The 26,659-nt window shown below is 43.5% G+C and overlaps 1 long non-coding RNA gene across 6 annotated transcripts in view; it reads left to right on the top strand.

Moving 5' to 3' along the window:
- The window catches only part of LOC127674844 (uncharacterized), a 31,008-nt gene extending 4,941 nt beyond the window's left edge, over nucleotides 1-26,067 (top strand). The window contains exons 3-5 of one of the 6 annotated variants that reach the window (XR_007975374.1): nucleotides 4,293-4,365; nucleotides 11,769-11,934; nucleotides 25,915-26,067. This is a non-coding gene — a long non-coding RNA (uncharacterized LOC127674844). Of the gene's footprint in view, nucleotides 1-4,292; nucleotides 4,366-11,768; nucleotides 11,935-12,681; nucleotides 12,835-15,329; nucleotides 15,483-17,971; nucleotides 18,125-20,619; nucleotides 20,773-23,264; nucleotides 23,418-25,914 lie in introns of those variants that run through there. The other 5 variants (XR_007975373.1, XR_007975372.1, XR_007975371.1 and 2 more) reach the window with 5 other exon arrangements.
- Nucleotides 26,068-26,659: the final 592 nt, after the last annotated feature.

Below are 26,659 nucleotides of genomic sequence, written 5' to 3'. Positions count from 1 at the left end.
ATAGGTCAGGAGCCCTCTAGGACAGGCTAAGGCTAGCAGGTGGCCTTCCTGGAGGTGGCCCACCATTTTTTGCATGGTTTGTGATGGGTGAGCTCTATGAGGCAAGGTCCCAAAGAGACTTCATCCCAGGATTGCTTCTTGCAGCTGATATGCCTTTCTTGTCATTATTAAATTAATATTATATAATTCCTGGGCATTAGTTTATCATATTGAGCAGATTTCTTGCAGATCAACATAAAATTGAATGTTCTTTTTTTCTTTTTTGTTTTTCTTTTTATTTTGGGGTGGGGGGTTTTGAGACATGGTTTCTCTGTGTAGCCCTGGCTCTCCTAGAACTCACTCTGTAGAACAGGCTGGCCTCGCACTCATAACTTCCAGCAAATATGAACTTTCATGAATTAATGCTGTTTAGATGAATTAGTGATTTTATAGAATTCCCAATTTGATTCAAATAATCATAGGAAGAAAGTTTTAAGAAACGGTTCTAGTTGTTTGCTAGAAAGATGTAATAAAGTTAAAATCAAGAATAGAATGTGCCCACTTGCCTGGCAGTGGTGGCGCACGCCTTTAATCCCAGCACTCTGGGAGGCAGAGGCAGGCGGATTTCTGAGTTTGAGGCCAGCATGGTCTACAAAGTGAGTTCCAGGACATCCAGGGCTACACAAACTAACCCTGTCTCGAAAAAAACCAAAAAAAAAGAAAGAAAGAAAGAAAGAAAGAAAGTAAAAAGAAAGAAAGAAAGTAAAGGCTGCATAATAAGAAATACAATGAGCTTTCATGGTTATGCTAAAAAGAGATATAGGCTTGGGACGTATTTGTGTTCAAGGAAAAGCATTCAGGTCTGAGGATGAAGCCACAGGTGTGCGCTTTAATAGACAAGGCCACAAGAAAACTGTTGCTTTGAACTTACAATGAGCATAGAGAATAGAACACTGCTTTGAACTTAATGTCAGCATCCTTCTGTAACTCCCATTTTGTGTAACATTTTGTCTATGAGGTATTTTTATAAGAACTTTTGTCTATTAAAAGACCAGAGAAAAGAAATAAGAAATAAAGGGGTTGTGGTGTGGTGGCTTGGGGAGCTCTGCCTCATCCATCCATCTATCCATCCATCCATCCATCCATCCAAATGTATATGTCTGTTTGTTTATATGTACATATGTAGGTATATGTGTGCATATAAGCATGCATGAATTCTTGTGGAGTTGTTTTTTTTTTTTTTTTCTTTTTGGTCTTTTTGGATTTGGTTTTTTTGAGACAGGGTTTCAGGTTGAGAAGCAAATACTCTTTTTTTTCTTTTTTCTTCGAGACAGGGTTTCTCTGTGTAGCCCTGGCTGTCCTGGAACTCACTCTGTAGACCAGGCTGGCCTCGAACTCAGAGATCCACCTGCCTCTGCCTCCCAAGTGCTGGGATTACAGGCGTGCGCCACCACCACCCGGGGAGAAGCAAATACTCTTAAATGCTTTATAGCTAGCTCATCTTTGATCAATTGTATTCTGCTATTGTACTTATTAAATAACATATATGTGGGCACGTGTTTGTGACAGGATTTGATGGTATTTACTCTGACTTGTATAATATATAAAGAATATATCCTTACCTCTTCAGTTGTTTCTATCACCTGTATTCTCAGGGCTCATATCATAACCCTTGTCATATGTCATTACATGCATTAATGATAGCATTCCACGTGCATAAAAATTAATAGTGAGGTCTTTTAAGAGGGAGACCTTTAGGGGCTACTGGGAATATGGGGATATGGAAAAGGGAAAGACAGTATGTAAGAAGGTACAAGGTAACAGAAAAGATGTTTGTTATCAAAATATAGTAAACATCTATATGAAAGTGTCATAACTAGCGAGTGTGATGGCTCATGCCTAATTCCAGGACTTGATTGGCAGAAAGATGGCCATCAATCTGAGGACAATCTGATCTACATCATGAGCTCCAGAGTAGTCTGAATTTAGGAGTCTCAAACTCTAGTTACCTCCCCACAAAAGAAAAGAAATGAAATTGTGAAACTTGCTTTTTTTTTTTTGCACAGTTAATACATGTCAATAAAAAGTGATATCTTTAAATCTTGCATAGAAAGATGATTATTTTTAGAGAAAAATACATGGTTATTTTCCAGTTCTGTTTTAAAATGGTACTGGGTTTTTTCTTTTTTAAAAAAATTCAAATATTATGTGTTTTCTATTTTCAACATTTTAATTCTTAACACAAGAATAAATGAAAACTTAAAGGCTGAGGCTGCTCAGTGGTTAAGAGCACTTGTTCTTCCCGGGACCTGAGTTCTGTTACCAACACCCACACAGTGGCTCACAACAACTCTTACCTCCAGTTTCAGAGGATTTGATGTGCTCCTCTGGCCTCTGTGGTCACCATTCATGTGTGGGGTATACAGACACGTATGCCGACCAAATGCCCATTCACAGAAAATCTATAAGTGAGAATCATAATACTAATAACAGATTTTTTAACAACTTGAAGACAAATAAACAAGTGGCAGTTACACAATTAGTCCTTTGGGCCTAGTCACTGTTTTGCTCACCATGTTTCTGTGAACAACATATTTAAACATGTGTATAATAAATAAATAAAGAAATTTTTATATTCCTGCCGGGAGCTTTCCCGGCTTGGGACCTCTGTAGCTGATTGGGTTGCCAGTCGTCAGGGGGTAAAATTTGGTTTTGCGAGTGTAAAGGTTGCTTAGTATTAATAATATTCACTCTCTTTGATTCTTAGTTATATGGGTCCAGAAACCGATGGCTTCAGATGAATTTAATCACCTTTTGCTTAACACCCAGGGGTAGGGGGTTAGGTAAAGGATTTAGTCCTAATATTCTTTTTTTCTGGCCAGGCATCCAGAAGTCTTTCACTGGCCTGGCCAGTTAAATTTTTGTGAACCAGAGAGGAAGGAAAGGAAAAGAATTAAGATCCTTCACACAGGAAACTTTGCACCGACACCCACACTCTAGCCTGCCTGAGCATCTCTCAATTAACTCCACAAGCTGGGTGGTGGTGGCACACGCCTGTCATCCCAGCACTTGGGAGGCAGAGGCAGGTGGATCTCTGAGTTCGAGGCCAGCCTGGTCTACAGAGTGAGTTCCAGGACAGCCAGGGCTACACAGAGAAACCCTGTCTTGGGGGAAAAAAAAAACCTACTTGCTTCATTTGCTCTTTGTTTGATTGCTTGTTTGTTGTTTGCCAATATGCATGTTAGTCTTTGTATTTGTTCAGCTACAACTATGGGGGGGGCTGGAGAGATGGCTCAACAGTTAAGAGTACTTACTGGCTTTTCTTGCAGAGGACCAGGGTTTTCTAGCACTGACTTTGCAACTCACAGCCTCCTGTAATTTCAGTTCCAGGGAATCTGATGTCTTCTTCTAATCTCTGTGAAGACAAGGCACACATGTGGGCAACATGCAAGCAAAACATGTTATAATTTCTTTTAGATTTATTTATTATTATATTTAAGTACACTGTAGCTGTCTTTGGACACAGCAGAAGAGGGTGTCAGATGTCCTTACAGATGGTTGTGAGCCACCATGTGGTTGCTGGGACTTGAACTCAGGAACCTCGGAAGAGCTTTCGGTACTCTTAACCTCTGAGCCCTCTCTCCCGCCCCAAAACATGTTATAATTAAACTAAATAAAAATGTTTTTTTAAATGAAAATGCTATGTGATTTACCACCCCCTATACCAAAATGTCATGTTTCCCGTGAATAGTTAATTCCCGTTTGTTGAGTGATGGACTAAACCAAACCCTGTATAGTGTAATATGAAAAAAAAAAAAAAGAAAATGTAGGGTATGTTTTTTTTAGCATTATGCTAGCATACCGCAGTCCCAGCACATCAGGAGTTCAGCCTAGGCTGAGACCCTGTCTCTCACACAAATGAATGAAGGTTGTTTAATAATGAGACTTCATCAATTTAATTAAATAACACAAGTCCGTTTAAAGAGTTGTCCATCACTTTTACACTATGCTGAGGGTTGGAGTGCACCTCTGTGGAAGAACACTTACGAACGTGTACAAGATCCTGGGCTCCATCCACAGTGATGCGCCTAAGCAAGTAGACAGAAGTTTGAATATGTACTTCTGTCAAGCTCTTAATAGTCTTTCAGGGAAATTGAATTTGGAGTGAATGAGTCCACTTGTATTAGATAAGTTGTATAGTCTAGAGATTCTCTAAGAATTGAGAATAAACTCAGAATACATATATGTAGGAATAATTGCTGATGAAATGTGATCTGTTGGTTATTTGTGATTGAATATATTTGTATTTCCAGTTGGTGATAGAAAATGGGAGAACTGAAGACAGTCACTTTATAAAACCCTTGTCTGCTTGAATTTGTGGTGCTGGTAAGTTCTGTATTTTTTTTTTATCCATGAGTAGTCTGTAATTTCAAGAAATGTTACTTCTAAAACCACAGAAGTTAAAGAGGAAACATTAAAAATATTATATATTTATATATTCAGTCGGAGAGTGGTGACGCACGCCGTTAATCCCAGCACTTGGGAGGCAGAGACAGGCGGATTTCTGAGTGTGAGGCCAGCCTGGTCTACAGAATGAGTTCCAGGACAGCCAGGGTTACACAGAGAAACCCTGTCTCAAAAAGAAAAAAATATTATATATTCTAGAGCTAGGTATGATATTGCTGACTTTAATTCCAGCAGTCAGGAGTCAGAGGCAGGTGATGGATCTCTGAGTTCACGGCAACCCTGGGCTACACAGTTCTACCTTGTCTAAAGTGGGAACAGTACATATCCCAAAGACTAGTTAGCATGCTTGTAGGACCTCAGACGGTAATAAGTGATGAGGAAAACTTGTATGTGGATAAGAAAAATGAGAGAATGTATCATGACCTTCTAATTTTGATTAAAGTGTCTACCATTTTTTGGCTTTATAATTCTCAAAATGAAAACAAATTGCCAGTAACAGTGCAATTATAAAATTATAAAATTTAGAAGAGGATCTACTTCCAAGAATGAATATAAAAAGGTTTCTGCTTAGGGAAAATATATTAATATGGAAGTATTCTGAGCATATAGTTGGTACAGAAGACTGTAGAGAAAGCTGTACTCAGTATGAGTCAAATCACCAGAAGGTAGCAGTACTTTATGTTTACATATGTACATAACATGTAGCAATATAGATAAATATATCAACGAAAATAAGCATCATCATTTATACGGATTTATGTACTATAAATGAGGACTTGAAAAATTAATATGTAATTTTGTCAGACTGCTTGTGAATATGGAGTGAAATCTATTTGTTGTTTGGTTTCTTTATTTTTTTCTCCTTTTTAATTTTTTTATTTTTCACGCAAGGTCAGAACATTAGCTCAGCTTTGCCTGGGCACACTTGTGGTCTCGGGTGACCTCAGGCTCCTGCTATTCTCTTGCCTCAGCCTCCAGAGCAGGATACCCAGCTGAATGACCACACCTGGCTCAAAGAGTAGACCTTTCTGTGCAAACCACATACAGAATGTAAAAACATCTAATTTTAATTTATTGTTATATGAAAGTAAATTTTGGACTGTGGTGAAAGGGCCTAAAGGAAATAATCTCAAAGTTTATCAGTGATCTTAAAGGCTGTGTGGCAGGAGTTGATTTAGTGCGTGGTTGTCTTGGGAATCTTTGACTTGTACTGTGTATTAGACCCTAATAAGGAAATAGTTTTTATACTTTTCTCTACAACACAGATAATTGCCCCCAAACACCTAATGATGTCATATCACGGAAAACAGGTGAAGTCTATTTAATGGCATGGCAAAGTGCTATCTATGTTCAAGACAAAGTTTCCGCACAGAAACACAGGTCTCACTTCAAAGGGAATAAGATCATTTATTCTGATTATCTAAAATGATGATCATTTATTCTGGAGCCAAAATGTGACCATGACCCAGGAACACAAATACTATGTTCCATAGTTGAAGTACTTTTGTGATATTTTATTATAAAACAAAGAAAGTCATAAATCAAAGAAAGTATTTTCCAAATACATTGGGAGAGCTTACAGGCATGTTGAATTATAGCTAAGGGAAGAATTCTGATCTAGGTTTCAAAATAGATACCCTTTAGATTGGTGAAAGCTAGTGGTCTGCTAAGAATACATTTTAAGGTGTTGTCATCCTAGGAGACAGAGACGGGAAGATTTCTGTGAGTTAAAGGCCAGCCTGGTCTACAAATTGAGTACAGGATAGCCAGGGCCGGTCACACTGTCTCAAGAAAACAAAAACAAACCAAGTTCAGTCTCTTGGCTTTGCAGCGTCTTTAGCACAGGGTCAGCTTGTTCTTCCTTCTAGTAGCTTTATTTAGTTCATAAAAGCAAACACTTGAGCAGTCTGTCATATAATATACACACACAGAGGAATCCTCACATGTATTGCATATAGTGATGGGAACTCTTTGGGCATCCCCTTAACATCTTGGCCAAAAGGCAGCCAACAATTCAGCCTATAAACTATGGCCTAGCTCTTTTTCAGAAAATGGTGACTTACTTAGGAGATTGGAAGAGGAACCAATAAAGGACGTTACCTGCTCCTGAGTTACTGCATCTTTCCCTTTCCCTTTTTCCATTTTCCCTTTCCCTTTTCCTTCCTTTCCTCCTCATCCTCCTTTTTCAAATTTAATTTTTATTTTTCTTAGACTTCGGTCATTTACTTGTCTCCAGGAGCTGACAATTTGATGACTTGGTCACATACTAGAGGTGTGTGATGCTCTGTGTACGGGAGCACAGCTGCAAGGGCCAGTAGTGAGCCCTTATTGCATTGTATCATTTTGCTTCTTTCTTCCATAGAAATTCTTAGGTTAAGACTATTGTCCTGCATGAGCTGAGACTGTTATTAATTAATTAATTTTTGAGATAGGGTCTCTCAACATAGCTCTGCCTGTACTGGGACTCACTTTGAAGACCAGGTTGGTCTGGAACTCACGGAGACCTGCTCTCCTGTCTCCCTAGTGCTGGGAGTAAAGGAGTGCCCAATCTAAAATTTAGATTTTTTAAAATCTTTTTTAAAAACCTTGTAAAAAATCATTTTTTAAAAAGATTTATTTATTTCATGTATGTGGGTACGCTGTCATTGTCTTCAGACACACCAGAAGAGGGCATTGGATCCCCATTACCGATGGTTGTGAGCCACCATGTGCTGGGAATTGACTTCAGGGCCTCTGGAAGAGCAGCAGTCAGTGCTCTCTATAGTCCAAAATCTTTTTTTTTCCTTTTTCTTTCTTTCTTTTTTTTGGGGGGGGGGAGTTTGGTGGGCAGGAGAAGAAAGGCATGTAGTGTGAGCTGGATGTGTCTACTTTATATCCCCTTTAGATTGCATATAAGAGAAAATAAGTGATACTTTTCCCTCTCAATATTATATATTATTGTCAGTAGTGACAGATGGAGACTGTTTTAGAGCCAACCAGAAACAACACCAAAACCCTGAACTAGATCTCGATCTGTTTTATTAATGCAGATATGACTAGCAAGTTACAAACTGTTATTCACTTCAATATAGATGACTTGTGTTAGGAGATGAATCATGAGACAAAGTCTGAGCAACTTCTGTTTGTGATTTATATATATATTTAAGAAGATTTATATATATTTAAGAAGTTTACTGCTCAAAATGAGATACTGACATGGCTCCAAAGAAAGCTATCTGAGCCTGTCTTCTAGGAATTCAAAGCAAATAGGTAGTTCACAATTCATTTACTCTAGCCTAGTAAATAGAGAAGGGCCATTTACAGCCTTCAATGGTGGCAATCTCCTTGACTGGACTTTAGCTACTCTCTCTTAATGAAATAAACCTTTGTGGGTCTCTCCTCCTTCTCTCTTTCTGTCTCTGTCTTCCTCCCTCCCTCCCTCCCTCTCTCTGTTCATTTATTCAATCATTTATTTATACCTGAGTGCATCTGAACCATTAATTAATAGTCAATTAATTTAAATAATTGAGACTCATCTTTGAACAGTATAGTTAGTCAGTTTGGTGATAAGAAGACTGTTGATATAGCCCCATTGGGAAGACATTTCCCATATACCGATTTTTCCCCGATTCCCCCCCCCCCCCCCCCCCCGCTCCCCCCCCCCACTTTTTATCTCCTTGTCTGTAAGTCCCTATTAGCCTATGCTCTATTCAGAACTCAGCCTGATTTATTTCTCCCCTGTTGAAAGATTTTTATTGCAAGTCTTCATTGTTTTAACAATAACTAAAGTAATTTTGTCATTAATAGTAATAAGTCAAGTCAGGGTGCTTAGAGATGTCTACCTCTGTCCTTATTTTTTCTGAATTTCTTTGTTTTTCTTAGGCCAGGTTTATGAATATTCACATATAAAGCAACAAACAATAATTTGAGTTGCTAAAGATCTGAAACAAAGCTAAGAACTATAGTATATAGTTTGAAAGTTCCTTCTGAGAATGGCGGTGATCACCATAGTCCTTAGTTTGGCTTCAGACAGAAGTTTACTATGTGGCTTCTCCAAGCAAGGCAAATATAAAACAGCTGCTTTGTCTCCTGATGGCCTTGCTTCCCATAAGCATTTTCCTTTTTTTTTTTTTAGTTCGGAAGGGCGGGGAAGGAGTAAGAGCATTTGTAGGCCTACCTGGAGCTTTACCGCCATCTTTGGAGGTCGCTTCTTTTCTAAAAAGAGAAGCTGATTGTTTTGGTGGTGCTAATAGCGGGATTATTTAATCTCAGCCCGTGAAAAACTGAATCTGGCATATTTTGGTGAGTTCTAGACCGCTTAGGTCTGCATAGTGAGTCTTTATCTGAAGAAAGAAGAATAGGGTGATGAAGACCTCATTCCCATGAATTCCTAGCAGCCAATCCTGCCTTTTGGGAGATCTCAGACTTGGGTCGATTTTTCTTTCTTTCTTTCTTTCTTTCTTTCTTTCTTTCTTTCTTTCTTTCTTTCTTTCTTTCTTTCTTTCTTTCTTTCTTCTTTCTTTCTTTCCTAGAGATGGCTCTGGACCCTGAGATGGCTCTGGACCCTGGTGTATTCTCCCTGGGGACCACCAGCTGTCAGAAGACACTGACACAGGAAGTGAGGGGCAGGGTCTTCACTCCTCCCAGTTTCCTTGTCTTTCCTTTGAAGTGAGTGCCACTGACAGGGTCTGCTTTCTTTAGTGCTCTGGATCAGATAGCAGTATCATGGCGAGCACTCCACCTATCCAAAGACATTCACAGATCAAATTATATCACAAATACCTATAAACTTTCCTTTACTGTCCTGACCAAGGTACTCTGGACAGAAATTAAAAGGACTCCAAAACCTGGTACTACTGCAGGAAAGACAATTCTTGGTCCACAGGATGAGACTTGGAAGAAAATATTCCACAAAACCTTGGATTTCTCTCTCAGAGTCTTGCAAGTCTCAGAACAGAAGGTATAACCCCTCGACTTCCTGTGTCTGTGTGCCCTGGAAGCTGCAGGGCACTGTCCACAAGGCCTCCCAAGCTCCATAATCTACACAGGGTTCAGGTTATAACTCGCGCCCTACTAATATGCTTATGCCTAAGGAAATATGCTTAAAAGCAGAGTCCAGGTCTTTTCCAATCCCAACTGGCCTCATCTTTGCATACTGCTAAGATTCATGGGAAAGAACCTGTTAAGTGTGCTGCTTTCTTAGAAACTCTGACCACATGGTGGCAGTAGTGCCCTAGATACCATAAGAACCGCCATCTTTGCATCCTCTTCTCCCGCCCTTCTTTGTTTGAAAAAACCCAAACCATTCTCTGACAGAAAAAAGCGCCAAGAAAGACTGCCCTCCATTTTGTCAAAAGCAGTGGAGCAAGTTAATAGAGCAGCCATTTTATTTTTGTTTTCTTTCTCAAACTAGCTTAAGTACTAAGACCACTCCATCCACATTTTTGTGTTTTCTCTAGGTAAATTTTCACTGGATTTTTGGTCACAGAAGAGTGATTTCTTTCCCTTAGTGGTACTTGTCTGGTACATTGGCCATTGCCTATTTAATGCTGTAAATGATGTGGGCCAAGGTAGAAAAGGGAAGATATTTCTTAAAGTCAATGCACAACTCAAGTTCCCCTTTAATTCTTTGTATTGAACCCAGATCCATGAGTACACTAGACAAGCTCATGTCCTATAACTTTAGGCCATATCTGTATCCATATATGTATATATTGTTTACATATATTTCTAGTTAGAGAATTTTATATTTTGTATAGATAATACATAATGTGTATACTATATACATATATTTATATCAGTATATGATTATATAAATATATTTATACAACTATATGATTTTACATATACAATTGAACTGAAGATTAAAATTGGGACCCAAGCAAGGTGCAGAAGTAGGTCCTCTACCACACAGCTCTACTTGTAGAACATTTTCCTTTTGGATCAAGTTCTCCCTGGGTTCCATGGGTTGCCCAGGAATTTACTATGTAGACCAGGCTGGTCTGAAATGTAAAATCCATAGCCTCAGGAGTAGGTGGAATTACAAATCTTTCCCTCCCAGGACAGATTTCTGGTTTTCCTTTTTTCCCTCAGGCAAGGTCTTACTTTGTGATTCAGCTGGTCTGCAACTCCCAAACCTCAGGTTCCTGGCCTGTGTGGGCTAGGTCTGAGTTTAGTAGTCTGTTTTATTGTGCTTGACCTCTACACAAATAATCTCCTGGCTGGGGGAAGTGGTTTGTGGTTTTCTATTGGCCTGAGGCATAGCAGAAAGGTGGCAACCCTCTTTCCCACGTGTTAGTCACCTTCTATACTGCTCTACTGAGTCCTTATGGTGTCTATCAGAGAGCTCTGAGTTGTCATTTTCTCCCATGAGAATTTAGTAACTTCCAATGTCATAAGATATGCTCCATCACTTACTGTGATTTTTATTGGGGGAATGGTGCATATGAGGAATTGTTACCTAGTCTTTAACAGAGTGCCTTGTATGATCTCTCTTGAGCAACGTTGAGAATGATGCTTTGATAGCACCCCGAAAGACAATATGCTGGCTGGAAAATAGTGCCGAAACTTGTTTCAAAGCAAGCGATACCCTTGTTGAATATCTTTGTGACATCATTTTGCATATATGCATATATATCTTGATTTTATTTCACATTATATCTGAATCTATACTAAAATTGGATGGGAGAGGTAAATTGTACGTTGGATTCGGTCAGTTCATATTTAACAAACACTTGAGGAAAATGAGATTACAGGAATGGTATCAATCTTGCTTATCAACATTATAAAAGCAAGGTTTAAAAAACACTCTAAAAATTACTTTAGAAATATAGATTCTGTGAGGTGCTTTTATAGAGATAGGTTCTCTAGTCCTGGCTAGTCTGGAAATGTGCAGCGATCATCTTTCTGGGATGACTATTGATGTGACCAACCATATCGGGCCTGTGAATATTTTGTTTATGTAACCGATGTGTGGCTTAATTACTTGTATTGCAGAATTTCTCAGAGAAAAAAATGACCCAGAGAATGTGTTAATGGTGATTGGAGAACAGGTTTTAGATCAAGGGGACTCTGACTACACAAATGGCATAATCAGTGTTAGAACTATAAGATTTTGACAGAATTGAAGTCAGGGGTGAGATTTATTTGTTTTTGTTTCTAAGGATATGTATGAAGCTCCAATTGCATTGAACTATGAAAAGTCAGGTTACTCAACACCAGGAATCAATAAGACCTCAAAAATCGGAGTAGGTTTGACCTTGTATTAAATAGCATAAGCAAACAAACACTTGTTAATTGATCATGATATCACGTTTTATCCTTTCTCTGCCTTCATCAACCAGGGTTACCCTTTGAAAGACAAGTATCTCCAAGGAAAGTTTAACAGGTCTGAAAGGAGAACGTCCATTGGAGAATTGCTTCTGAATGGAGAACGTTCAGTGGACAGTTACCAAAGAAAAAACACTGACAAGATTCTAGACATCCGCAATTCTGGCTCTTTGTCCTTAGGTATTTGTTATTGGTTTTTTTTTTTTTTAGGCCTGCAAGTGGGAAAAGAATAGTCAAGGATGGCCTTTGTGGCCATATGTGGTGGCCTCCTGCAGGTAGAGCCACAGTTCAGAGCCTTTACAGTTTCATTCCCATGAGTCCTAGCAGTGGGGAAACAATGCCAGGTAGGATACTTTGGGTTCCACACTGGGGCCCGGTCCCTTTCCTCTAGAGCAGGAGAAATGTGGCCACCAGTACTACCTTGGAGTGGAAAAGGAAGAGGAAAGGGGTAACATCAGAGCTGTAGGGCCTTTAAGAAGCTGACACTAGAAGTGTTGCTCTAAGGCTTTGCATCTGCTTCTCAGCATAAAGATCAGGACGCGTGTATATAGTTCAGCCATGGGAAAAAGTAATCGGCCCCTAATGTAGGACATCCTTGTGTCCCTGCTCCCATGTGAACTAATCAAAGCCCGATTGAAAATCAGTGACAGATCCACTTGGATCATCTCATACATGTGTGTCTCCAAGTTTGGATGCGTATAGCATTGAGTGTTGACAGGTATGTGCATCCTCTTTACAGTGACACTAAAGTCAGCCTGCCCCGGGACACGCAAGGCCTTTTGTCTAGAGCTCTTGTGTGGCTCACACACAGAGGATGATGATTCCCACGGAAGGCAAAGTGTGATCTGGGTAACACGTCCACGTCCTGATGGCTAGGCTGGCTTTTGTAGAGGCACTGGGGTGGTGCCATGTTCTTTTTGTCCCCAGAGGAGGCCCCTGAGATTTGCTGCCAGGACCAGGAATCGATCAGACCTCACAAGCAAGCCCTGGAGTCCACATGCTGCTGGGTGCAGATGGGAGCAATGCAGGATTTGACCACTGACTGCACAGACTTCTTCACAGGGGAGAGGAGTGAGTGAGGAAGGTAGGTCCCTGAAAGCTTCCTTTCCAGTCTGTTTTCCTTCCTATGTTTTTATATTTCTCTTTATCCACGTCATTATTTAGTAGGAATGCAGGCCCAGCCTCCTTAGATATGGGATTGGTCTAAACTGCAGAGTACACAATACCTCTGAGCTAAACAGGGAAGCCTTGACCCACACAGTGACCATATTCTGTCTCTGTATTCAATATTTTTTTCAGGCTGTGAAGGGGGCAGCAGGGAACTTCAGTCAGGCCATCTTGCCTGCTCTGGGGCAACACTGCCATCATGCGGAATAAGTTTACTACAGGATCACACATGTACACACTAACTTTCCTCATCCTGCTGGTCCCCATTTTGAAACAGGGACAGTTAAAGAATCCTAGAAGGTCAAGCTTGCCTCTTACATTTTCCCCCATCTGTAGGCAAACTCGAATCCCAGGACCTTTCAGAGATGCAGACACACCCTGTTGACTGAGACACTGGTACCAAGGTCACCTCTGTGCAGAGGTCTGGGAACAGGAAGGAGAGGGGCGGGGTTTATCCCACTCAGCTAGCATTGGTAATCTAACAGCTGGTGTCCTAGGGCAGCAGGGCACTCACTCTCCAGGTTCTGAGGAGAACGCACTGCAATCCTAGTTTCTGTCAGGGCCTGAGGAGCAGTCAAGGAAGCCCAACTAGTCTCCCACCGCTGTTTTTGCTCTGTGTAATCAGCGCCATCTTTCCGCCATTGCTAAGAATCATGGGAAGGAAGGTCAGTGGCGCTGTGAGTTTTGAAACTATGTCCTCATGATGGCAGCAGAGCTCCACAGCTGAGCTTGCGAGTGCTTCTCTCCCGCCCTTCCTGTCTGAAAAAACGCCAAAGATGGCTGCCCTGAGTTCTGTCCAACTTTGAATACTTTGAGATGTATTTTATTTTCTGTCTTGTGTTCCATGTGAAACCAATCTGGGGCCTAGTTCTTTCTACCCAGGGTCATGGGACTCTTTTCCTTCTGTTCTGTAGGGTATTTCCCTCTTCTTCCTTTATATCTGTTCATTTTTCCTCTTTCTAGATACTTAAATCTCTTCTTAAAACTTTGGTATAATTAATGTTTTGTAGGTTTTAGACAGGAAAGTTATGCTGGGAGATTTAGAATCAAAGGACTATTCTGAGCCCTTGCCCTTGTGAACTACAGGAACCAGGCTGGCCTGGGTCTTTCCATGGCCTGGGTCTTTGGCCCTTGGAGTTCCAGAACTTCTAGGTCCATGTCACCATGCTCAGCTGACAGGAGTAGGTTTGACCTTGTGTTAAATAGCATCAGCAAGCAGACACTTGGTAGTTTATCATGATATCTCAAAGAAGATGTACACGTTTTATCCTTTCTCTGCCTTCATTAACCAGGTTTACCCTTCGAAGGACAAGTATCTCCAAGGAAAGTTTAACAGGCCTGAATGGAGAAGGTCCAGTGGAGAACTGCTTCTGAGTGGAGAGTTACCAAAGAAAAAACACTGACAAGATTCTAGACATCTGCAATTCTGGCTCTTTGTCCTTAGGTATTTGTTATTGTGTTTTTTTTTTTTTTTTTTTTTTTTAAGGCCTGCAAGTGGGAAAAGAATAGTCAAGGATGGCCTTTGTGGCCATATGTGGTGGCCTCCTGCAGGTAGAGCCACAGTTCAGAGCCATTACAGTTTCGTTCCCATGAGTCCTAGCAGTGGGGAAACAATGCCAGGTAGGATACTTTGGGTTCCACACTGGGGCTCGGTCCCTTTCCTCTAGAGCAGGAGAAATGTGGCCACCAGTACTACCTTGGAGTGGAAAAGGAAGAGGAAAGGGGTAACATCAGAGCTGTAGGGCCTTTAAGAAGCTGACACTAGAAGTGTTGCTCTAAGGCTTTGCATCTGCTTCTCTGGGCCATGACAAGAGGAAACCCCAGGAAAGAAAATGCAGGCTCTTGGTGGACACCTCTGTCTCCTGCACCTCACAGCATGTGTACTCAGGATTCTAAGCTGTATCTTCTCGCTAAGACACAGTGACTACTTTTTTAGCCCAAGCGCTTCTCAGAGGTCCTTGTCTTTTGTGCCTAGGGAGAGTATAAGACTGAAAGTATAATAAAGCATAAAGATCAGGACGCGTGTATATAGTTCAGCCATGGGAAAAAGTAATCGGCCCCTAATGTAGGACATCCTTGTGTCCCTGCTCCCATGTGAACTAATCAAAGCCCGATTGAAAATCAGTGACAGATCCACTTGGATCATCTCATACATGTGTGTCTCCAAGTTTGGATGCGTATAGCATTGAGTGTTGACAGGTATGTGCATCCTCTTTACAGTGACACTAAAGTCAGCCTGCCCCGGGACACGCAAGGCCTTTTGTCTAGAGCTCTTGTGTGGCTCACACACAGAGGATGATGATTCCCACGGAAGGCAAAGTGTGATCTGGGTAACAAGTCCACGTCCTGATGGCTAGGCTGGCTTTTGTAGAGGCACTGGGGTGGTGCCATGTTCTTTTTGTCCCCAGAGGAGGCCCCTGAGATTTGCTGCCAGGACCAGGAATCGATCAGACCTCACAAGCAAGCCCTGGAGTCCACATGCTGCTGGGTGCAGATGGGAGCAATGCAGGATTTGACCACTGACTGCACAGACTTCTTCACAGGGGAGAGGAGTGAGTGAGGAAGGTGGGTCCCTGAAAGCTTCCTTTCCAGTCTGTTTTCCTTCCTATGTTTTTATATTTCTCTTTATCCATGTCATTATTTAGTAGGAATGCAGGCCCAGCCTCCTTAGATATGGGATTGGTCTAAACTGCAGAGTACACAATACCTCTGAGCTAAACAGGGAAGCCTTGACCCACACAGTGACCATATTCTGTCTCTGTATTCAATATTTTTTTCAGGCTGTGAAGGGGGCAGCAGGGAACTTCAGTCAGGCCATCTTGCCTGCTCTGGGGCAACACTGCCATCATGCGGAATAAGTTTACTACAGGATCACACATGTACACACTAACTTTCCTCATCCTGCTGGTCCCCATTTTGAAACAGGGACAGTTAAAGAATCCTAGAAGGTCAAGCTTGCCTCTTACATTTTCCCCCATCTGTAGGCAAACTCGAATCCCAGGACCTTTCAGAGATGCAGACACACCCTGTTGACTGAGACACTGGTACCAAGGTCACCTCTGTGCAGAGGTCTGGGAACAGGAAGGAGAGGGGCGGGGTTTATCCCACTCAGCTAGCATTGGTAATCTAACAGCTGGTGTCCTAGGGCAGCAGGGCACTCACTCTCTAGGTTCTGAGGAGAACGCACTGCAATCCTAGTTTCTGTCAGGGCCTGAGGAGCAGTCAAGGAAGCCCAACTAGTCTCCCACCGCTGTTTTTGCTCTGTGTAATCAGCGCCATCTTTCCGCCATTGCTAAGAATCATGGGAAGGAAGGTCAGTGGCGCTGTGAGTTTTGAAACTATGTCCTCATGATGGCAGCAGAGCTCCACAGCTGAGCTTGCGAGTGCTTCTCTCCCGCCCTTCCTGTCTGAAAAAACGCCAAAGATGGCTGCCCTGAGTTCTGTCCAACTTTGAATACTTTGAGATGTATTTTATTTTCTGTCTTGTGTTCCATGTGAAACCAATCTGGGGCCTAGTTCTTTCTACCCAGGGTCATGGGACTCTTTTCCTTCTGTTCTGTAGGGTATTTCCCTCTTCTTCCTTTATATCTGTTCATTTTTCCTCTTTCTAGATACTTAAATCTCTTCTTAAAACTTTGGTGTAATTAATGTTTTGTAGGTTTTAGACAGGAAAGTTATGCTGGGAGATTTAGAATCAAAGGACTATTCTGAGCCCTTGTCCTTGTGAACTACAGGAACCAGGCTGGCCTGGGTCTTTCCATGGCCTGGGTCTTTGGCCCTTGGAGTTCCAGAACTTCTAGGTCCATGTCACCATGCTCAGCTGACAGGAGTAGGTTTGACCTTGTGTTAAATAGCATCAGCAAGCAGACACTTGGTAGTTTATCATGATATCTCAAAGAAGATGTACACGTTTTATCCTTTCTCTGCCTTCATTAACCAGGTTTACCCTTCGAAGGACAAGTATCTCCAAGGAAAGTTTAACAGGCCTGAATGGAGAAGGTCCAGTGGAGAACTGCTTCTGAGTGGAGAGTTACCAAAGAAAAAACACTGACAAGATTCTAGACATCCGCAATTCTGGCTCTTTGTCCTTAGGTATTTGTTATTGTGTTTTTTTTTTTTTTTAAGGCCTGCAAGTGGGAAAAGAATAGTCAAGGATGGCCTTTGTGGCCATATGTGGTGGCCTCCTGCAGGTAGAGCCACAGTTCAGAGCCATTACAGTTTCGTTCCCATGAGTCCTAGCAGTGGGGAAACAATGCCAGGTAGGATACTTTGGGTTCCACACTGGGGCCCGGTCCCTTTCCTCTAGAGCAGGAGAAATGTGGCCACCAGTACTACCTTGGAGTGGAAAAGGAAGAGGAAAGGGGTAACATCAGAGCTGTAGGGCCTTTATTAAGAAGCTGACACTAGAAGTGTTGCTCTAAGGCTTTGCATCTGCTTCTCTGGGCCATGACAAGAGGAAACCCCAGGAAAGAAAATGCAGGCTCTTGGTGGACACCTCTGTCTCCTGCACCTCACAGCATGTGTACTCAGGATTCTAAGCTGTATCTTCTCGCTAAGACACAGTGACTACTTGTTTAGCCCAAGCGCTTCTCAGAGGTCCTTGTCTTTTGTGCCTAGGGAGAGTATAAGACTGAAAGTATAATAAAGCATAAAGATCAGGACGCGTGTATATAGTTCAGCCATGGGAAAAAGTAATCGGCCCCTAATGTAGGACATCCTTGTGTCCCTGCTCCCATGTGAACTAATCAAAGCCCGATTGAAAATCAGTGACAGATCCACTTGGATCATCTCATACATGTGTGTCTCCAAGTTTGGATGCGTATAGCATTGAGTGTTGACAGGTATGTGCATCCTCTTTACAGTGACACTAAAGTCAGCCTGCCCCGGGACACGCAAGGCCTTTTGTCTAGAGCTCTTGTGTGGCTCACACACAGAGGATGATGATTCCCACGGAAGGCAAAGTGTGATCTGGGTAACAAGTCCACGTCCTGATGGCTAGGCTGGCTTTTGTAGAGGCACTGGGGTGGTGCCATGTTCTTTTTGTCCCCAGAGGAGGCCCCTGAGATTTGCTGCCAGGACCAGGAATCGATCAGACCTCACAAGCAAGCCCTGGAGTCCACATGCTGCTGGGTGCAGATGGGAGCAATGCAGGATTTGACCACTGACTGCACAGACTTCTTCACAGGGGAGAGGAGTGAGTGAGGAAGGTGGGTCCCTGAAAGCTTCCTTTCCAGTCTGTTTTCCTTCCTATGTTTTTATATTTCTCTTTATCCATGTCATTATTTAGTAGGAATGCAGGCCCAGCCTCCTTAGATATGGGATTGGTCTAAACTGCAGAGTACACAATACCTCTGAGCTAAACAGGGAAGCCTTGACCCACACAGTGACCATATTCTGTCTCTGTATTCAATATTTTTTTCAGGCTGTGAAGGGGGCAGCAGGGAACTTCAGTCAGGCCATCTTGCCTGCTCTGGGGCAACACTGCCATCATGCGGAATAAGTTTACTACAGGATCACACATGTACACACTAACTTTCCTCATCCTGCTGGTCCCCATTTTGAAACAGGGACAGGTAAAGAATCCTAGAAGGTCAAGCTTGCCTCTTACATTTTCCCCCATCTGTAGGCAAACTCGAATCCCAGGACCTTTCAGAGATGCAGACACACCCTGTTGACTGAGACACTGGTACCAAGGTCACCTCTGTGCAGAGGTCTGGGAACAGGAAGGAGAGGGGCGGGGTTTATCCCACTCAGCTAGCATTGGTAATCTAACAGCTGGTGTCCTAGGGCAGCAGGGCACTCACTCTCCAGGTTCTGAGGAGAACGCACTGCAATCCTAGTTTCTGTCAGGGCCTGAGGAGCAGTCAAGGAAGCCCAACTAGTCTCCCACCGCTGTTTTTGCTCTGTGTAATCAGCGCCATCTTTCCGCCATTGCTAAGAATCATGGGAAGGAAGGTCAGTGGCGCTGTGAGTTTTGAAAATATGTCCTCATGATGGCAGCAGAGCTCCACAGCTGAGCTTGCGAGTGCTTCTCTCCCGCCCTTCCTGTCTGAAAAAACGCCAAAGATGGCTGCCCTGAGTTCTGTCCAACTTTGAATACTTTGAGATGTATTTTATTTTCTGTCTTGTGTTCCATGTGAAACCAATCTGGGGCCTAGTTCTTTCTACCCAGGGTCATGGGACTCTTTTCCTTCTGTTCTGTAGGGTATTTCCCTCTTCTTCCTTTATATCTGTTCATTTTTCCTCTTTCTAGATACTTAAATCTCTTCTTAAAACTTTGGTGTAATTAATGTTTTGTAGGTTTTAGACAGGAAAGTTATGCTGGGAGATTTAGAATCAAAGGACTATTCTGAGCCCTTGTCCTTGTGAACTACAGGAACCAGGCTGGCCTGGGTCTTTCCATGGCCTGGGTCTTTGGCCCTTGGAGTTCCAGAACTTCTAGGTCCATGTCACCATGCTCAGCTGACAGGAGTAGGTTTGACCTTGTGTTAAATAGCATCAGCAAGCAGACACTTGGTAGTTTATCATGATATCTCAAAGAAGATGTACACGTTTTATCCTTTCTCTGCCTTCATTAACCAGGTTTACCCTTCGAAGGACAAGTATCTCCAAGGAAAGTTTAACAGGCCTGAATGGAGAAGGTCCAGTGGAGAACTGCTTCTGAGTGGAGAGTTACCAAAGAAAAAACACTGACAAGATTCTAGACATCTGCAATTCTGGCTCTTTGTCCTTAGGTATTTGTTATTGTGTTTTTTTTTTTTTTTTTTTTTTTTAAGGCCTGCAAGTGGGAAAAGAATAGTCAAGGATGGCCTTTGTGGCCATATGTGGTGGCCTCCTGCAGGTAGAGCCACAGTTCAGAGCCATTACAGTTTCGTTCCCATGAGTCCTAGCAGTGGGGAAACAATGCCAGGTAGGATACTTTGGGTTCCACACTGGGGCTCGGTCCCTTTCCTCTAGAGCAGGAGAAATGTGGCCACCAGTACTACCTTGGAGTGGAAAAGGAAGAGGAAAGGGGTAACATCAGAGCTGTAGGGCCTTTAAGAAGCTGACACTAGAAGTGTTGCTCTAAGGCTTTGCATCTGCTTCTCTGGGCCATGACAAGAGGAAACCCCAGGAAAGAAAATGCAGGCTCTTGGTGGACACCTCTGTCTCCTGCACCTCACAGCATGTGTACTCAGGATTCTAAGCTGTATCTTCTCGCTAAGACACAGTGACTACTTTTTTAGCCCAAGCGCTTCTCAGAGGTCCTTGTCTTTTGTGCCTAGGGAGAGTATAAGACTGAAAGTATAATAAAGCATAAAGATCAGGACGCGTGTATATAGTTCAGCCATGGGAAAAAGTAATCGGCCCCTAATGTAGGACATCCTTGTGTCCCTGCTCCCATGTGAACTAATCAAAGCCCGATTGAAAATCAGTGACAGATCCACTTGGATCATCTCATACATGTGTGTCTCCAAGTTTGGATGCGTATAGCATTGAGTGTTGACAGGTATGTGCATCCTCTTTACAGTGACACTAAAGTCAGCCTGCCCCGGGACACGCAAGGCCTTTTGTCTAGAGCTCTTGTGTGGCTCACACACAGAGGATGATGATTCCCACGGAAGGCAAAGTGTGATCTGGGTAACACGTCCACGTCCTGATGGCTAGGCTGGCTTTTGTAGAGGCACTGGGGTGGTGCCATGTTCTTTTTGTCCCCAGAGGAGGCCCCTGAGATTTGCTGCCAGGACCAGGAATCGATCAGACCTCACAAGCAAGCCCTGGAGTCCACATGCTGCTGGGTGCAGATGGGAGCAATGCAGGATTTGACCACTGACTGCACAGACTTCTTCACAGGGGAGAGGAGTGAGTGAGGAAGGTGGGTCCCTGAAAGCTTCCTTTCCAGTCTGTTTTCCTTCCTATGTTTTTATATTTCTCTTTATCCATGTCATTATTTAGTAGGAATGCAGGCCCAGCCTCCTTAGATATGGGATTGGTCTAAACTGCAGAGTACACAATACCTCTGAGCTAAACAGGGAAGCCTTGACCCACACAGTGACCATATTCTGTCTCTGTATTCAATATTTTTTTCAGGCTGTGAAGGGGGCAGCAGGGAACTTCAGTCAGGCCATCTTGCCTGCTCTGGGGCAACACTGCCATCATGCGGAATAAGTTTACTACAGGATCACACATGTACACACTAACTTTCCTCATCCTGCTGGTCCCCATTTTGAAACAGGGACAGGTAAAGAATCCTAGAAGGTCAAGCTTGCCTCTTACATTTTCCCCCATCTGTAGGCAAACTCGAATCCCAGGACCTTTCAGAGATGCAGACACACCCTGTTGACTGAGACACTGGTACCAAGGTCACCTCTGTGCAGAGGTCTGGGAACAGGAAGGAGAGGGGCGGGGTTTATCCCACTCAGCTAGCATTGGTAATCTAACAGCTGGTGTCCTAGGGCAGCAGGGCACTCACTCTCTAGGTTCTGAGGAGAACGCACTGCAATCCTAGTTTCTGTCAGGGCCTGAGGAGCAGTCAAGGAAGCCCAACTAGTCTCCCACCGCTGTTTTTGCTCTGTGTAATCAGCGCCATCTTTCCGCCATTGCTAAGAATCATGGGAAGGAAGGTCAGTGGCGCTGTGAGTTTTGAAACTATGTCCTCATGATGGCAGCAGAGCTCCACAGCTGAGCTTGCGAGTGCTTCTCTCCCGCCCTTCCTGTCTGAAAAAACGCCAAAGATGGCTGCCCTGAGTTCTGTCCAACTTTGAATACTTTGAGATGTATTTTATTTTCTGTCTTGTGTTCCATGTGAAACCAATCTGGGGCCTAGTTCTTTCTACCCAGGGTCATGGGACTCTTTTCCTTCTGTTCTGTAGGGTATTTCCCTCTTCTTCCTTTATATCTGTTCATTTTTCCTCTTTCTAGATACTTAAATCTCTTCTTAAAACTTTGGTATAATTAATGTTTTGTAGGTTTTAGACAGGAAAGTTATGCTGGGAGATTTAGAATCAAAGGACTATTCTGAGCCCTTGTCCTTGTGAACTACAGGAACCAGGCTGGCCTGGGTCTTTCCATGGCCTGGGTCTTTGGCCCTTGGAGTTCCAGAACTTCTAGGTCCATGTCACCATGCTCAGCTGACAGGAGTAGGTTTGACCTTGTGTTAAATAGCATCAGCAAGCAGACACTTGGTAGTTTATCATGATATCTCAAAGAAGATGTACACGTTTTATCCTTTCTCTGCCTTCATTAACCAGGTTTACCCTTCGAAGGACAAGTATCTCCAAGGAAAGTTTAACAGGCCTGAATGGAGAAGGTCCAGTGGAGAACTGCTTCTGAGTGGAGAGTTACCAAAGAAAAAACACTGACAAGATTCTAGACATCTGCAATTCTGGCTCTTTGTCCTTAGGTATTTGTTATTGTGTTTTTTTTTTTTTTTTTTTTTAAGGCCTGCAAGTGGGAAAAGAATAGTCAAGGATGGCCTTTGTGGCCATATGTGGTGGCCTCCTGCAGGTAGAGCCACAGTTCAGAGCCATTACAGTTTCGTTCCCATGAGTCCTAGCAGTGGGGAAACAATGCCAGGTAGGATACTTTGGGTTCCACACTGGGGCTCGGTCCCTTTCCTCTAGAGCAGGAGAAATGTGGCCACCAGTACTACCTTGGAGTGGAAAAGGAAGAGGAAAGGGGTAACATCAGAGCTGTAGGGCCTTTAAGAAGCTGACACTAGAAGTGTTGCTCTAAGGCTTTGCATCTGCTTCTCTGGGCCATGACAAGAGGAAACCCCAGGAAAGAAAATGCAGGCTCTTGGTGGACACCTCTGTCTCCTGCACCTCACAGCATGTGTACTCAGGATTCTAAGCTGTATCTTCTCGCTAAGACACAGTGACTACTTGTTTAGCCCAAGCGCTTCTCAGAGGTCCTTGTCTTTTGTGCCTAGGGAGAGTATAAGACTGAAAGTATAATAAAGCATAAAGATCAGGACGCGTGTATATAGTTCAGCCATGGGAAAAAGTAATCGGCCCCTAATGTAGGACATCCTTGTGTCCCTGCTCCCATGTGAACTAATCAAAGCCCGATTGAAAATCAGTGACAGATCCACTTGGATCATCTCATACATGTGTGTCTCCAAGTTTGGATGCGTATAGCATTGAGTGTTGACAGGTATGTGCATCCTCTTTACAGTGACACTAAAGTCAGCCTGCCCCGGGACACGCAAGGCCTTTTGTCTAGAGCTCTTGTGTGGCTCACACACAGAGGATGATGATTCCCACGGAAGGCAAAGTGTGATCTGGGTAACAAGTCCACGTCCTGATGGCTAGGCTGGCTTTTGTAGAGGCACTGGGGTGGTGCCATGTTCTTTTTGTCCCCAGAGGAGGCCCCTGAGATTTGCTGCCAGGACCAGGAATCGATCAGACCTCACAAGCAAGCCCTGGAGTCCACATGCTGCTGGGTGCAGATGGGAGCAATGCAGGATTTGACCACTGACTGCACAGACTTCTTCACAGGGGAGAGGAGTGAGTGAGGAAGGTGGGTCCCTGAAAGCTTCCTTTCCAGTCTGTTTTCCTTCCTATGTTTTTATATTTCTCTTTATCCATGTCATTATTTAGTAGGAATGCAGGCCCAGCCTCCTTAGATATGGGATTGGTCTAAACTGCAGAGTACACAATACCTCTGAGCTAAACAGGGAAGCCTTGACCCACACAGTGACCATATTCTGTCTCTGTATTCAATATTTTTTTCAGGCTGTGAAGGGGGCAGCAGGGAACTTCAGTCAGGGCATCTTGCCTGCTCTGGGGCAACACTGCCATCATGCGGAATAAGTTTACTACAGGATCACACATGTACACACTAACTTTCCTCATCCTGCTGGTCCCCATTTTGAAACAGGGACAGGTAAAGAATCCTAGAAGGTCAAGCTTGCCTCTTACATTTTCCCCCATCTGTAGGCAAACTCGAATCCCAGGACCTTTCAGAGATGCAGACACACCCTGTTGACTGAGACACTGGTACCAAGGTCACCTCTGTGCAGAGGTCTGGGAACAGGAAGGAGAGGGGCGGGGTTTATCCCACTCAGCTAGCATTGGTAATCTAACAGCTGGTGTCCTAGGGCAGCAGGGCACTCACTCTCCAGGTTCTGAGGAGAACGCACTGCAATCCTAGTTTCTGTCAGGGCCTGAGGAGCAGTCAAGGAAGCCCAACTAGTCTCCCACCGCTGTTTTTGCTCTGTGTAATCAGCGCCATCTTTCCGCCATTGCTAAGAATCATGGGAAGGAAGGTCAGTGGCGCTGTGAGTTTTGAAAATATGTCCTCATGATGGCAGCAGAGCTCCACAGCTGAGCTTGCGAGTGCTTCTCTCCCGCCCTTCCTGTCTGAAAAAACGCCAAAGATGGCTGCCCTGAGTTCTGTCCAACTTTGAATACTTTGAGATGTATTTTATTTTCTGTCTTGTGTTCCATGTGAAACCAATCTGGGGCCTAGTTCTTTCTACCCAGGGTCATGGGACTCTTTTCCTTCTGTTCTGTAGGGTATTTCCCTCTTCTTCCTTTATATCTGTTCATTTTTCCTCTTTCTAGATACTTAAATCTCTTCTTAAAACTTTGGTGTAATTAATGTTTTGTAGGTTTTAGACAGGAAAGTTATGCTGGGAGATTTAGAATCAAAGGACTATTCTGAGCCCTTGTCCTTGTGAACTACAGGAACCAGGCTGGCCTGGGTCTTTCCATGGCCTGGGTCTTTGGCCCTTGGAGTTCCAGAACTTCTAGGTCCATGTCACCATGCTCAGCTGACAGGAGTAGGTTTGACCTTGTGTTAAATAGCATCAGCAAGCAGACACTTGGTAGTTTATCATGATATCTCAAAGAAGATGTACACGTTTTATCCTTTCTCTGCCTTCATTAACCAGGTTTACCCTTCGAAGGACAAGTATCTCCAAGGAAAGTTTAACAGGCCTGAATGGAGAAGGTCCAGTGGAGAACTGCTTCTGAGTGGAGAGTTACCAAAGAAAAAACACTGACAAGATTCTAGACATCTGCAATTCTGGCTCTTTGTCCTTAGGTATTTGTTATTGTTTTTTTTTTTTTTTTTTTTTTTTTTTTAAGGCCTGCAAGTGGGAAAAGAATAGTCAAGGATGGCCTTTGTGGCCATATGTGGTGGCCTCCTGCAGGTAGAGCCACAGTTCAGAGCCATTACAGTTTCGTTCCCATGAGTCCTAGCAGTGGGGAAACAATGCCAGGTAGGATACTTTGGGTTCCACACTGGGGCTCGGTCCCTTTCCTCTAGAGCAGGAGAAATGTGGCCACCAGTACTACCTTGGAGTGGAAAAGGAAGAGGAAAGGGGTAACATCAGAGCTGTAGGGCCTTTAAGAAGCTGACACTAGAAGTGTTGCTCTAAGGCTTTGCATCTTCTTCTCTGGGCCATGACAAGAGGAAACCCCAGGAAAGAAAATGCAGGCTCTTGGTGGACACCTCTGTCTCCTGCACCTCACAGCATGTGTACTCAGGATTCTAAGCTGTATCTTCTCGCTAAGACACAGTGACTACTTTTTTAGCCCAAGCGCTTCTCAGAGGTCCTTGTCTTTTGTGCCTAGGGAGAGTATAAGACTGAAAGTATAATAAAGCATAAAGATCAGGACGCGTGTATATAGTTCAGCCATGGGAAAAAGTAATCGGCCCCTAATGTAGGACATCCTTGTGTCCCTGCTCCCATGTGAACTAATCAAAGCCCGATTGAAAATCAGTGACAGATCCACTTGGATCATCTCATACATGTGTGTCTCCAAGTTTGGATGCGTATAGCATTGAGTGTTGACAGGTATGTGCATCCTCTTTACAGTGACACTAAAGTCAGCCTGCCCCGGGACACGCAAGGCCTTTTGTCTAGAGCTCTTGTGTGGCTCACACACAGAGGATGATGATTCCCACGGAAGGCAAAGTGTGATCTGGGTAACACGTCCACGTCCTGATGGCTAGGCTGGCTTTTGTAGAGGCACTGGGGTGGTGCCATGTTCTTTTTGTCCCCAGAGGAGGCCCCTGAGATTTGCTGCCAGGACCAGGAATCGATCAGACCTCACAAGCAAGCCCTGGAGTCCACATGCTGCTGGGTGCAGATGGGAGCAATGCAGGATTTGACCACTGACTGCACAGACTTCTTCACAGGGGAGAGGAGTGAGTGAGGAAGGTGGGTCCCTGAAAGCTTCCTTTCCAGTCTGTTTTCCTTCCTATGTTTTTATATTTCTCTTTATCCATGTCATTATTTAGTAGGAATGCAGGCCCAGCCTCCTTAGATATGGGATTGGTCTAAACTGCAGAGTACACAATACCTCTGAGCTAAACAGGGAAGCCTTGACCCACACAGTGACCATATTCTGTCTCTGTATTCAATATTTTTTTCAGGCTGTGAAGGGGGCAGCAGGGAACTTCAGTCAGGCCATCTTGCCTGCTCTGGGGCAACACTGCCATCATGCGGAATAAGTTTACTACAGGATCACACATGTACACACTAACTTTCCTCATCCTGCTGGTCCCCATTTTGAAACAGGGACAGGTAAAGAATCCTAGAAGGTCAAGCTTGCCTCTTACATTTTCCCCCATCTGTAGGCAAACTCGAATCCCAGGACCTTTCAGAGATGCAGACACACCCTGTTGACTGAGACACTGGTACCAAGGTCACCTCTGTGCAGAGGTCTGGGAACAGGAAGGAGAGGGGCGGGGTTTATCCCACTCAGCTAGCATTGGTAATCTAACAGCTGGTGTCCTAGGGCAGCAG

The sequence above is a fragment of the Apodemus sylvaticus genome, chromosome X (assembly GCF_947179515.1).
Source record: "Apodemus sylvaticus chromosome X, mApoSyl1.1, whole genome shotgun sequence".
In the NCBI taxonomy this organism is placed as follows: Eukaryota; Metazoa; Chordata; class Mammalia; order Rodentia; family Muridae; genus Apodemus; species Apodemus sylvaticus.
The sequence above is the reverse complement of the archived record's forward strand: the minus strand, read 5'-3'. Positions and strand labels throughout refer to the sequence as shown.